The 12009-nt window shown below is 38.3% G+C and overlaps 1 non-coding gene and 1 pseudogene across 1 annotated transcript; both read right to left on the reverse strand.

The window, feature by feature from the left end:
• Positions 1-5924: 5924 nt before the first annotated feature.
• Positions 5925-6088, reverse strand: LOC141418416 (U1 spliceosomal RNA). Its single transcript, XR_012443050.1, has one exon. It is a non-coding gene; the product is annotated as a U1 spliceosomal RNA (small nuclear RNA).
• A 2509-nt stretch (positions 6089-8597) lies between these two features.
• On the reverse strand, positions 8598-10257 carry LOC109701891 (elongation factor 1-beta pseudogene; annotated as a pseudogene).
• Between the last annotated feature and the right edge of the window lie 1752 nt (positions 10258-12009).

Here is a 12009-nt window from a genome sequence, read left to right on the forward strand (position 1 = left end):
GGTAACACCCACGCACAGGAAATCAATGTGAGTCAATGCCCTGTATAGCTATCCTTATCTCAACCAGCAAAACCCCTTGTTCCTTCCTATTATGGCTTATACTCTCTCTACAACAAAATTAGAAATAAGGGCAAAATAGTTGCTGCCGGGTAGCGAGGGGGTAGGGGGGAGAGGGAGGAATTGGGGGATGGGGGAGAAATGACCCAAACATTGTATGCACATATGAATAAAAAATAAATAAAAAAAATTAAACAACAAAAAAAAATAAAAAGGTCTGGTGTATCACATGTAAAAATTACCTTTGGAAAGCAGCATTTCCAGTGACCCAGCCACCTCCTGTCAGTCCCCACTTCTTACAGGATCTTCTACCTCTTAGTATCACCACACTGGTCAGCAGCCAGCTAAGCAGACTTTTTTTTTTTTTTTTTTTTTTGCTTTAGGCACTTCTTTGGGCAGACCCCTCAGGTGACCGGAGGTGTGGGTGTAGAAGTCTGTGCACCTCATCTTGACCCAGCCAACAAAGATAGACAATGCTTGTCTTCGGGTCATACCAATTTAGTTGAAGTTTTTGTTGAGTGTGCATCACGGTTTGATCTCTCCCTCTGCGCGATCTTGTTTATGCCTATTTCTTTTCAATGGTATGATCTCATTTTGTTTTTTCCAGTAATTTTGAAATATATCACAAGTTGTTGTAGACCATAATTATCTTACTATTGTATAGAACAATAGAATTAATCCCTCCTATCTATTTTGGTGCCTGCTATCTAATCTTTCTATATTCTTCCCTGCCCCTTACTCCTTCTAGTCTCTAGTAGCTACTGTTCTACACTCTTCGCCTCTGAGATTGAATGAGTAGTGGCATATGGTATTTGCCCTTCTCTGCCTGATTTATTTCATTTAATGTGATGTCCTGCAATTCCATCTGTGTTGCTGCAAATGACAGGATTCACTGTTTTATGACTAAATGATATACCATGGTAAACATGGAACACATTTTCTTTATCAATTCATCTTGGTTGATTCCATATTTTGGCTATGGTGAGTAGTGCTGCAGTAAACATGGAGTGCAGGTGTCTCTGATGAAATGAATGCATTTCCTTTGGGTATGTACCCAGAAGTGGGATTGCTGGATTATACTGTAAATTCTGTTTTTAGCTTTTTTTGAGGGCCCTTCATACCATTTCCCATAATGGGTGCAGTAATTTATATTCCTACCATCAGCATGTGAGATTTTCCTTTCTCCATATCCTTGCCAGTGTTTGTTATTTTTCATCTGACTGGGGTGAGATGGTATCTCATTGTGGCTTTATTTGCCTTTCCTTAATTACTGAACATTCTTATATACTTGCTGTTTGTGTTTCTTCTTTTTTTCAGAAATGTCTATTTTGCCCACTTTAAAATTGGATTATTATTATTTTGTTGTTGGGTTGAGTTGCTATACACCTTTGTTGGATGGATACTTTGAAACTATTTTCTCCCATTCTGCAAGTTGTCACTTCAATCTGTTGCTTCTTTCTTTTGCTGTACGAAAGCTTCTTACAACCCCATTTATCTATTTTTTTTTGGTGTCTGAACTTTTTGGATCTTATCCAAAAGTTTTTGCCAACACCAATGCCTTGAAGTGTGCCTCCTGCGTTTTCTTCTAGTGGTCACAGTATCATTTTAAATACTTGAATGGTAGATCCATTATTTCGATCTTATTAACATGTTAAAACAATTGCATTTCTCCCTAATTATGCTATGTTACCAAATGTTTCTGTTGGGTACTGCACCTTTTTTGAATATTAAGGATATCCAAATCAGTATAATATTCTTGTCAGAATATTAAGGGTAAATTTCTAAAAGTGGAATAGTTAGATCAAGTGGGTGCACTTTTTTGGAGGGTGGTCGTGGTACTGAGGGTTGAACTCAGGGCCTGGTGTTTGCTAGGCAGGTGCTCTACCACTTGAGTCACACACCCAGCCCTTTTGCTTTAGTATTTTTTGGAATAGGGCCTTGGATTTTGTGCCAGTCGGTCTGGACATGATTGTCTTTTTGTGCTTAGCACACAGCTGGGATAACTGGTTGAGTTGGGGTCTTGCGAACTTTTAGCCCAAGGTGGCTTCCAACGGAGATCCTCCCAATGTCTTCTTCCTGAGTAGCTGGGATTATAGCAGAGCACCACAGCACCTGGCCTAAGGCGGGTGTACTTTAAAAAAACACTTTAAATCCTTGTTCCAAAGGGCTTCTGAGGACAGAAAACCATTTTTCCATTCCTCTCTGTTAGTCTATGAAAGTGCCAGTTTTCATACAACATTGTTATTTGTTTTTATAACGTTTTCCGGTTTGTAGGAGAAACAATATTCCTTTCTCACATACCCCACCCCCTCACCCCCAGCCCCGTGCCTTTAATTTGCCTTCTGATCCTTGTATTCACCCAGCCTTTTAGGTTTTCCCATCATCATTAAAACTACCACACATTTGGCACAAGGGCGCTGTTTCCTGGTCATTATCCTGTGGTCACACCCTCTCCAGGACACTCAGCTGCTTTTCTGAGTCAGGTCCGCAAAGTGCCATTCATGTTTTACAAAGTTTCAGTGAAGGGCGTCCCTGAAGCTGGAAATCAAGTTTATTAGTAGCTTTTCTTGCTTTCAGGTCGGATTCAACTCGGTCAATAAGAGCACGGGCAGGGACTTGCAGCCAACAATGGTGATGCTCTGTGCCTCTGGGCATGGCGACCCCATCTACCTCCAGGAAAGAGGTAGATGGGGTCGCCATGCCCAGAGCGTTTAAGGCGATTCTTCGGGGAGCATCCTCTGCCTCACCTGCCAGGTCTAGGGGAGTCCCAGGGATCCGGTACAGGACAGAGTTCCAGGAACCACTGTCCCCAAGTACCTGGAGTGGGTGCTATTGGCACCAGCCAGGGTCTTTACCACAAAGGACAGCGGGAGCCCGGGTCTGCGGTGTCCCTCTGCGGGTGGGACGTGGCAGCTGACTTGCTATCGCGGCCACTTCTCCTTTCCCTCTCCTCGCGCTCCGCACCCAATGGCAGCTCCCACTCCCCTCGCCAGAGACGTAGGGAGACTCCTGGATCCGCTCGTGTGCCAGTCCTGGTAGGCATCCGCTGGTGTCCCACCTGCACCCCCCATCCCAGCTGCAAGAAGCACGAGCCAGGGGTTTGCAGATGGGGTCCCCAGAGCTCGCAGACTGTGGAGATCAGCGGGGGAGATGGTAGGGAGCCTGGAGAACCAGCCCTGATGGCTAGCCTGGTCTGACCCCAACTGTTCTCTTGTCACCTTCTGTCTTGATTCTCTCCACTGTCTTTGGACTTTCTTCATCCACAGGTTTCCACCCCATCCCTTCTGAGGTCTTGATCTCCTCCTGGAGTCCAGAGCTGGCCCCAATCTCTCCCTCTCAGCCCTAGGGATTCCCTGAGCCACAGCTGTCAAGATGAAGAGGGACCCAGTAGGGACGTTGGCCTCCTGACCACTTTATGCCTGTGCTTCACATTCTACCTATGAGAAAACAGACTCCCAGAATAATTTACTTGTTTTGTTGGCAAACTTGAACCAGGAGTCTGGTTCTCCACTGGGCCTCAACCCTGGCTTGAGAAGACTTGAACAAACACTAACAGTTTCCAATCGTTGGAGGTCACATCTCTAAGATGAGCCTCACTGCTCTTAGATTGTCGGCCTGAGAAAATTCTGGGATGCCAAAAGAATTCTTTGTTTTAGCCAATACTTGAGGATAGCCTCTATCCTTAATCATTATGGGCGTCTAGAATCCCAAGTAAGTGCCAGCTTGCTGTCCTTATGGCCTGTACAATGATCCTTCAAAATTTTTCACTTCCCTGACCTCACTGAGTCCCCCTCACCTCCCTCCATGTTCCTTCATTCTCCCTTTAAAACTTCAAACTGCTCACACTCCTGTGGCCTCCCAGTACAAATGGGCAAAGCCCAGGTTTACTTTGCCTCGCTTCTGAACCTCTGGTATATATTTTTTTAAAGATTTCTGCACTTTACTGTTTTTAAATGCAGTTTCAGGTTTATGAAAAATTTGAGCAGAAGGCAAGGGGTTTCCACATACCCCTCCCTCTCTCTCAGTTTCTCCTATTGTTAAGGTCTCTTAGAACAATGGGTTCATATTGACACATATTAACCAAGTCCATCATTTACCTTAGGGTTAATTTGGGGACTGAACTTTCTATGAGCTTTGACAAATGCCTTGTGACATGTACCCATCATCACAGCAAAATGCAGAATGTTTCGTTGCCTTTACAAACTCCGTGTGCTACAGCTATTTACTCTTCTCTCCAATCCCAACCCCCACCCACTCTGGTAACCACTGATATTTTTTTTTTCTGGACTATAGTTTTGCCTTTTCTAGCATGTGACATATCTGGAACCATACAACACGTAGTCTTTTCAGATTGGCTCCTTTCACTTAGTGATATACATTTTAAGGTTCCTCTATTTATTTCTATGGCTTGATTTCTCACTTCTTTTTAGTGCTGAATAATATTTCATTCTCTGAATGTTTCACTATTTATCCATTCACCCACTGAAGGACATACTGTTTTCTTTCAAGTTTGGCGATTATGAATAAAGCTACTATGTATGTGAAGATTTTTGTGAAAATATGTTTTCAATTCATATTGAAAACATGCACCAAGGAGCATGGCTGTAGGTTGTGTGGTAAGAATACATTTTTAAGAAACTCTCAGTTGGTTTTAAAAGTGGCTTTCTTATTTTGCATCCCCACCAGAAATGGATTTTAGGTATTCTAACAGGTGCATGACTGGTATTTCATTCTTTTTAATTTGCAGTTCTCTGATGACATAACAAGCTAAGCATCTTTTCATATGCTTGCATGCCATCTGTATATTTTTAATTAAGGTGTTTGTTCAGGCCTTTGGCTCATTTTTAAATTGGATTGTATGTTTCTTTATCTTAGAATTTTAAGATTTCTTAGTATATTTTGACTACAAGTCATATATCAGATATGCATTTTGTGAACTTTTTCTTTGTCAGTGGTTTATCTTTTTTCATAGAGTGGAAGTTATAATTTTAATGAAACCCAGCCTATCAATCTTTTTCATAGATCTTGATTTTGGGCATTGTATAAAAAAAGTCATTGCCAAACTCAAAGTCACCCAAATTTTCTCTGTGATCTTCTAGGAGTTTTGTAGTTTTGAAGTTTATATTTAGGTCTGTGATTCATCTTAAGCTAATTTTTAAGGGGTATAATATTTATGTCTGGATTTTTTTTTGCATTTCAGTGTTCAGTTGTCCCAGCACCATTTATTGAAAAGACTACCTTTCCCTTTGCACTGCTTTCGTCCTATGTCAAAAAATCAATTGTATGTGTTTGTGTGGGTCTATTCCAGGCTCTCTATTCTGTTCTTTTGGTCCATTTGTTTATTCTTTCTAATACCACACTGTCTTGATTACTTTAGTTTTGTAGTAAGTCTTGAAGTCAGATAGCATAGGTCCTTCAAAACTCTTCTCCTTCAATACTGAGTTGGTCATTCTGGGCCTTTGTTTCTCCATATAAATGTCCAAATGTTTATTAACATACACAAAATAACTTGCTGAGATTTTGACAGGGATTGTGTTGAATCTGTACCTTCAACTGGAAAGAATGACATCTTGATGACATTTAAACTTCTTGTTCATGAATATGCAATATCCATTAATTTACGTCTTTGATATCACACATCAGAGTTTTAAATAGCTTACCACATATAGATCTTATACATATTTTGTTAGATTTTACCTAAGTGTTCAATTTTTACTTCCAGGAAAGTAAAAATTGGCTATGGCTATGTGTCATAGGTTTCAAATTCTACTTGTTCATTGCTAGCATTGAAGAAAGCAAGTGGCTTTTTGAATATTGACCTTGTATCTTGCTATAATTGCTTATTTTTTAATTTATTTTTTCAGTTGCAGGGGAGAGCACAAACGCAGTCCCCCACTACCACAAATTATACAGTCAAGTTTTCTGTATTTGAGGAAATTGCAGGGGTCAGCACATCTGGAGTGCAATGGATAAGCCTCACCTTGGGAAAACCACCTTCATGATCATGGTATCTCTCCTGCCAAGTAAGTATAATTGCTTATTAGTTCCAAGATTTTTTGACAATTCTTTTGGATTTTCTACATTAGTGATCAGATCATCTGAAATTAAAGACATTTTTATTTTCTCCTTCTTAATTGGTATACTCTTTTATTCTCTTTTCTTGCCTCATTTTGAAAGGGGACATCTTTCCCTTATTCCTGATCTTGAGGCCCTGGTCACCATTTTCTATTATCTATATATTTGTATACATATATGTAATGTATATCATATAAATATATTATGTACATTATATATATATATATTTGCAGCTCTTAAGATAGAGTTACTACTGCTAAGAAATAGCATCTTCAAAACATCTAGTTAAATAAAGAGTCAAAATGGCATCTTTTCTATATGTCTCTTCTTCAAGAGTTTGCTATTCAGAAAACTCAGATATAAATTCAGTAGACATGGAGATTTTAAAAATTAACTTGATTAAAAGAAAATTAGTTGCCAAGTGAGCACAATGTCAAATAGAGATATTAGTGTGAAAAAGTGGTCAATTTGAAAAATAAGATACACTGTAATCATTATATACTAAAATTCTAGTTTCAAAAGCTGTCTTGGCATTGCAAACTAATCAGAAATTGATTGTTATCTAAAATCAGTGACTGGGTAAAAGAAACAATCTTATTTGAAATCTCCTGCTCCAAGGACTTTTAAAGCAATTATCAATGTAAAGAGCAATGAGAATTTACAAAACTATGCAAATATCTTTTATTTTACTTTAAACCTGTTTTGGAGTAATTATAGATTCAAAAAGAAGTTCCAAAAAATAGTGCAGAAGGGTTCTCTGCATCCCCCTCCTAGCTTCCCCCAATGGTGATATCATCCATAACTATGGTACAATATCAAAACCAGAAAATGGACATTGGAACATTACTGTTAACTAGACAACATATGTTGTTAAATTCTCATTTTAAACCTGCATCTCTCTCTTTCTCTGTAATGTAATTTTATTTGTGTACAGAGTCCCAATCATGATATGGAGCTACTTTATCACCACCAAAGAATACCTTGCTGCTCCCTGTTGCATTTACATCTAGCTCCACCCCACTACCTATCATATCTCTTTGTCTCCATCCCTTGGCAACTATTAATTTGTTCTTTGTGGTTCTGTCATTTTGCAATGTTATGTGAATAAAATCATATAGTATGTAATCTTTTCAGTTTGACTATTTTCACTAAGAATACTATCCTTGAGTTCTATCTAGGTTGTTGTTATGTGTGAAAGACAAAATACAATAAACAATTAGGGAAATTATTTTATTCAAGCTTTTGAAATGGGCGATGATTCATTATTAAGGAATATTTCAAAGAAAAGAGTGAGGGGCAGTGGCTGTATTTTGTAGAACCAGGTAAATATAATTTGTGAGCTTTGTGAGACTCAGTAAAGAAGGATGAGGACAGGTCTTATCTGAGAATATGCAAGAATTTGGGGGGATCTTTGAAGGGCAGAAAGGTTTTGATACTCAGAAAAAGTTCACCACTATCAAACTCATTTTATCTAAATGGCTTAAGATAGCTGCAAAGGCAAGGTGAAGTTTCTGTATATGAAAAGATATCTTAAGTTTACTTTTGAAATATAAAGCAATTAGGGAACAATTTACAGTCTTCTGTAAAATATGACTTGTCAAATCAAAACAAATTTGAACTTAGGAAATTAATATAGTTTATGCAAAAAGACTATCATGACAGGGAGAATGGCCCAATTGTCAAACTGTTTTAAAAGGCAGATATGAATTGATACTAGGTGAGTATCTTTATTATTAAAAATCCTGCCCATGCTATCTATATTTTAGGGAGAAATGTTTATGGAAATAGCCAAGATTTTATTTGTGATCAACTACAAAAAATAATTTTATTTGAAAATATCAAAATATTTATTATAGGTGAGAACTACATTCTTTAGACAAAAGGAAAATTATGAGAATATTGCAACTTCTTGCAAGTTTTAGAATAAATCAAAACTGAAGCAAGTTTCAATTTTTCTTTCTTATCTTTGCATTATTTTCTGTGGGAATAGAATTACAGTATTATTTAACACCACCTTATAGTCTGACTTAATGCCACAAATATAAAAGGATAATTTTGCAAAAATAAAGTTATAATTGTGCAATTCTAATTAATTTTTCTTAACTTTTGCTGTTCAAATTATACTCTTTTGATATGACACTTTCACTTTGTATTAAATGTGTTGCATTTTAAATATTAGCAAAACTTGATTCTCTGCAATAGGGGAAGATCACAGAGGACAGATTTTATAGCATTCACTGCAATTGTGAATGCTACAGTTATGAAGAGTTTTGTGTTTCTACAAAGTCTGGAAATTTAGGCTTTCAATAATAAGATGATCTCAACTAATAATATCTCTATTTCAATTTAAAGAATATTTAAATATTCTTAACTTAGTTTATACCTACCATTGCATACCCAGTCTAAATATGATTGATTAGGCCACAGTTCAAACAGGAAAGAGAATTGCCCAAAGTCATTACTACCTACAGGCTGCAGGAGCAAAAGCGCAAATTGCCTGAGCCAGAGAACCTAGTCTCCTGTTGAAGTTTTTGCTGTTGAGGTTGAGTTTCCCAAGCAGGGCCAAGGAGCCCACTCTCCCAGGCCTTTGCAAATGCCTTTCTTCTTCCTTCCCAGACTTGACCAGCAAGAGGAATGAGAAAGAAAGTAGATTTACCCTTCTTTAATCTTTCTTTTTTTTCCCCATCTTTGAAACTTTTACTTAAGGATAGATTTTTGATCTTGTTAAAAGCAGCTATGTCCATGGACTGCTTTTAGTTCTTAAAGCAGTGATCTGCTCCTCCAGCATATTGGTTCTAACTTTATGATTTTCAACTACATGCTGTATTTGAAGCTTTTTAATTCCATATCCTTATTGGAGCCAGCTTAGAGGATCCTCAGACTAAGTCTTCTGATTGAATGCTTGTGACCCACTCCTCTAGTTTTGGCCTATCTGTCTCATCATCCCAGGGTTTCACGTCTAGTAAGATGGAAGACTTGCCAACAAGTGCAGATTTTTTGGCTTTCTTTGATTCATACTGTGCAAGGCGTTCTTCCATTAGCTTCTTTGCTTTCCTCCTCCTCCTCAAATCCAAAGAGATCAATGTTATCTCTACTACCTATAGCTCCACTTTCTGTGGTATCTTCCACATTGTCAGGGCCATACTTGCCCAAAGATTTCTTCATTCCTGACTGGCTGGCTTTTTCCTTTTCATACGAGTTGATGTAATTATACCAATGTAGGGCATGACACAAGTCAGCAGGGGGTGGGCCAGAGACTGCATCAAATTCTGCCACATGTGCTTGTGATGGCACATATCCCTTGATGCAGCGCTTATCCACCAGGTAATTGTTGAGCACCTGGAGGCTGGTGGGGCTTTGCAGATCTCCAAAACCCACAGCCTTGGCTGTATCTGGGAACTAGATAGAAGTGGAGGGAAAGAGTACAAGAAGCCCACACCCAGAGTTAAGAGAGAAAAAAAGGCTCTTTGTTTTTTCGGTGACTGAACCTAACCAGCATTCAGTGGATATGAGGGTGACAATAAAATGTGCAGGGCCCTGGATTCTGTAACAGAGCAGAGTGCAGAGAGGCAAAAATGAAATTGAGAACAAGCTGATAAAATATACACAGCCTGCCCTTAAGTGTGTTGTAATCCAATGGAAGAGAGGGACATATATAAGTAACTGTAAAACAAGCAGTATTATAAAAAGTGTTTGTTAAAGTGTATTTATTAGTGTGTAATTTATATACAGAAAATTAACCAATTTTAGGCATACAGTTCAATGAATTTTGACAAACATACAGAGTCTATAAACACCATCACAATAAAGGTATGTGTTATTTCTATCACCCATGAAAACTCCCTTATGACCTTTTGTAAGTAAGTCCTCCTCTTTCATCTCCAGTTCCTAGAAACCTAGTAGGTCCTCTTTTTTTAAAGTATTGTTTGAATGTAGTTTGTCTTGACAAAATCTATGTTGAGGCTTAATTCCCCAATGTAACAGTATTGAGGTGGTAGGGACTTTGAGATGGTTGGGTCTTTAAGAAGGACCGACACTTTTCTCTAGGGACTGGACACTCATCTAAAAGGACTAAATTAGTACTTGCCAGAATGGGTTGTTACAAATGAGTGTAGCACCGCCCATGACCGTCCTCCCTTGCCATGTGACGTTCTCCCACCTTATGCTGTTTACCATGAGACCCTCACAAAACCTAATGCCAGTGCCATGCTCTCAGGCCCACAGAGCTAAGAGCTCACCAAACCTCTTTCTCCATAAATTACTCAACATCAGATATTTTGTTAGTAACACAAATAGGTCTAGGATATTTGTCAATAGTTTTGTCTTTTCCAGAACGCCCTATAAATGTATTCATATAGCTTATGGCCTTTTTAATCTGTCTTCTTTCACTTGACTTGATGATATGTTTGCAATTCATCTATTTTTGCATGAATTAGTAGTTTCGTCCCTTTAGTTGCTGAGTTGTATTTTAAATAAAGGATGTATCACAATTTGTCAACCCCTGACTTATTCGCCCGTTGTTAAATATTTGGATTATTTTCACTTTTTGGCCCTTATGAATCACACATAAGGGTTTTTAAAGTATATGTTTTAATTTCTCTCGGATAAATACATAGGAGTACAAAGCCTGGGTCATATGGCAGTGTATTTTTAGTTTTATAAGTGTAAAAATAAATGAAGACAACCCAAATGAGAGTAAGCAAAGTCAATCAGACTTTGCTGTAGTGAGGAAGTGTGCATTCAGAAGAAACCCAAAGGCAGGGTAAGAGGATTGGGACAACTTCATAGTAGGAAAATAGAGAAGGTTTCAGGTGTGCCTTGAGTTGAGGCTGTTGACCCAAGGAAGATGGAGGCAAGCTACGTAGAAGTGGGACAATGCTATGTAATTGTTTTAGGGGTTAAACTTGGATTTCTCTGGTTGGTTCTAAGTTGGGAGGGGTGGTGGACTGGGGTAAGGTGAGGCAGCAAAGCTAGGGAAGTTTTCAGTTTTTGAGAAATCTTGACAGATGTGAATCACTTGCTTCAGAGGTTGTGGTTTGTTTTTCTGGGATGGCTGTTGCTGACTGAGGGTCAGAGCTCTATTTTTATATATGGTCTGACTGTATACTCACTCTTTTGTAAGAAACTACTGGACTATTTTCCAAAGTATGATACCAATTTATAGTCTCACCAGCAATATGTAATAATTCCCAATGCTTTGTATCCTCACCTCATCTTGGTATTATTATTTTTTCCCTGTTTGTAGTGTAATGAATCACAAGAGATACGAACTGTGAAGGCTGTCAGATGAGGCAAAAAATATATGCGTCCTGAATGCGAAGTTAGAGTCTGACCAAAAAGTATCACAGTAGGCGAAGGAACTTACAGAAAACAGTTTCTCAATGACGAAACAATGGTTTTCTTTTAGGTGAACCTGATTATACAAATGGATTATTTTTATTATTAGAAATAAATATTTGGTAATCTATACCTCAAATTTAGACTCTGGCAAGGCATAGAGGCACAGCTGTAAGTCCAGATACTTTGGAGTTTGAGGCAGGAGGATCCCTAGTCTGAGACCAGTCTGGGCTCAAAATAAAACAAAACAATCCAAACAAGCAAGATACCAACTGTGAAACCCAAGACAGTGTAAAGATAAAATAATTGTCATAAAAGTTATACACTAAAACTTATTTATTTGTCTGTAAGAAAATCTGGAATGAGAAAAAATGATTATTGGGTGTTTTCAATGGAAAAATATGTATTGTGCAGTTGGTAGATTGCTTAACTAAGTTTAGCTTTAGTGGAACACAGCCAATGCCCATGCATTGTCTGGATGCTTCACTACCACTGTGGAGTTGAGTAGTTTATGTACAGACAGTGTACATAAAGCCTAAA

Source organism: Castor canadensis, chromosome 16 (genome assembly GCF_047511655.1).
Source record: "Castor canadensis chromosome 16, mCasCan1.hap1v2, whole genome shotgun sequence".
Lineage (NCBI taxonomy): Eukaryota > Metazoa > Chordata > Mammalia > Rodentia > Castoridae > Castor > Castor canadensis.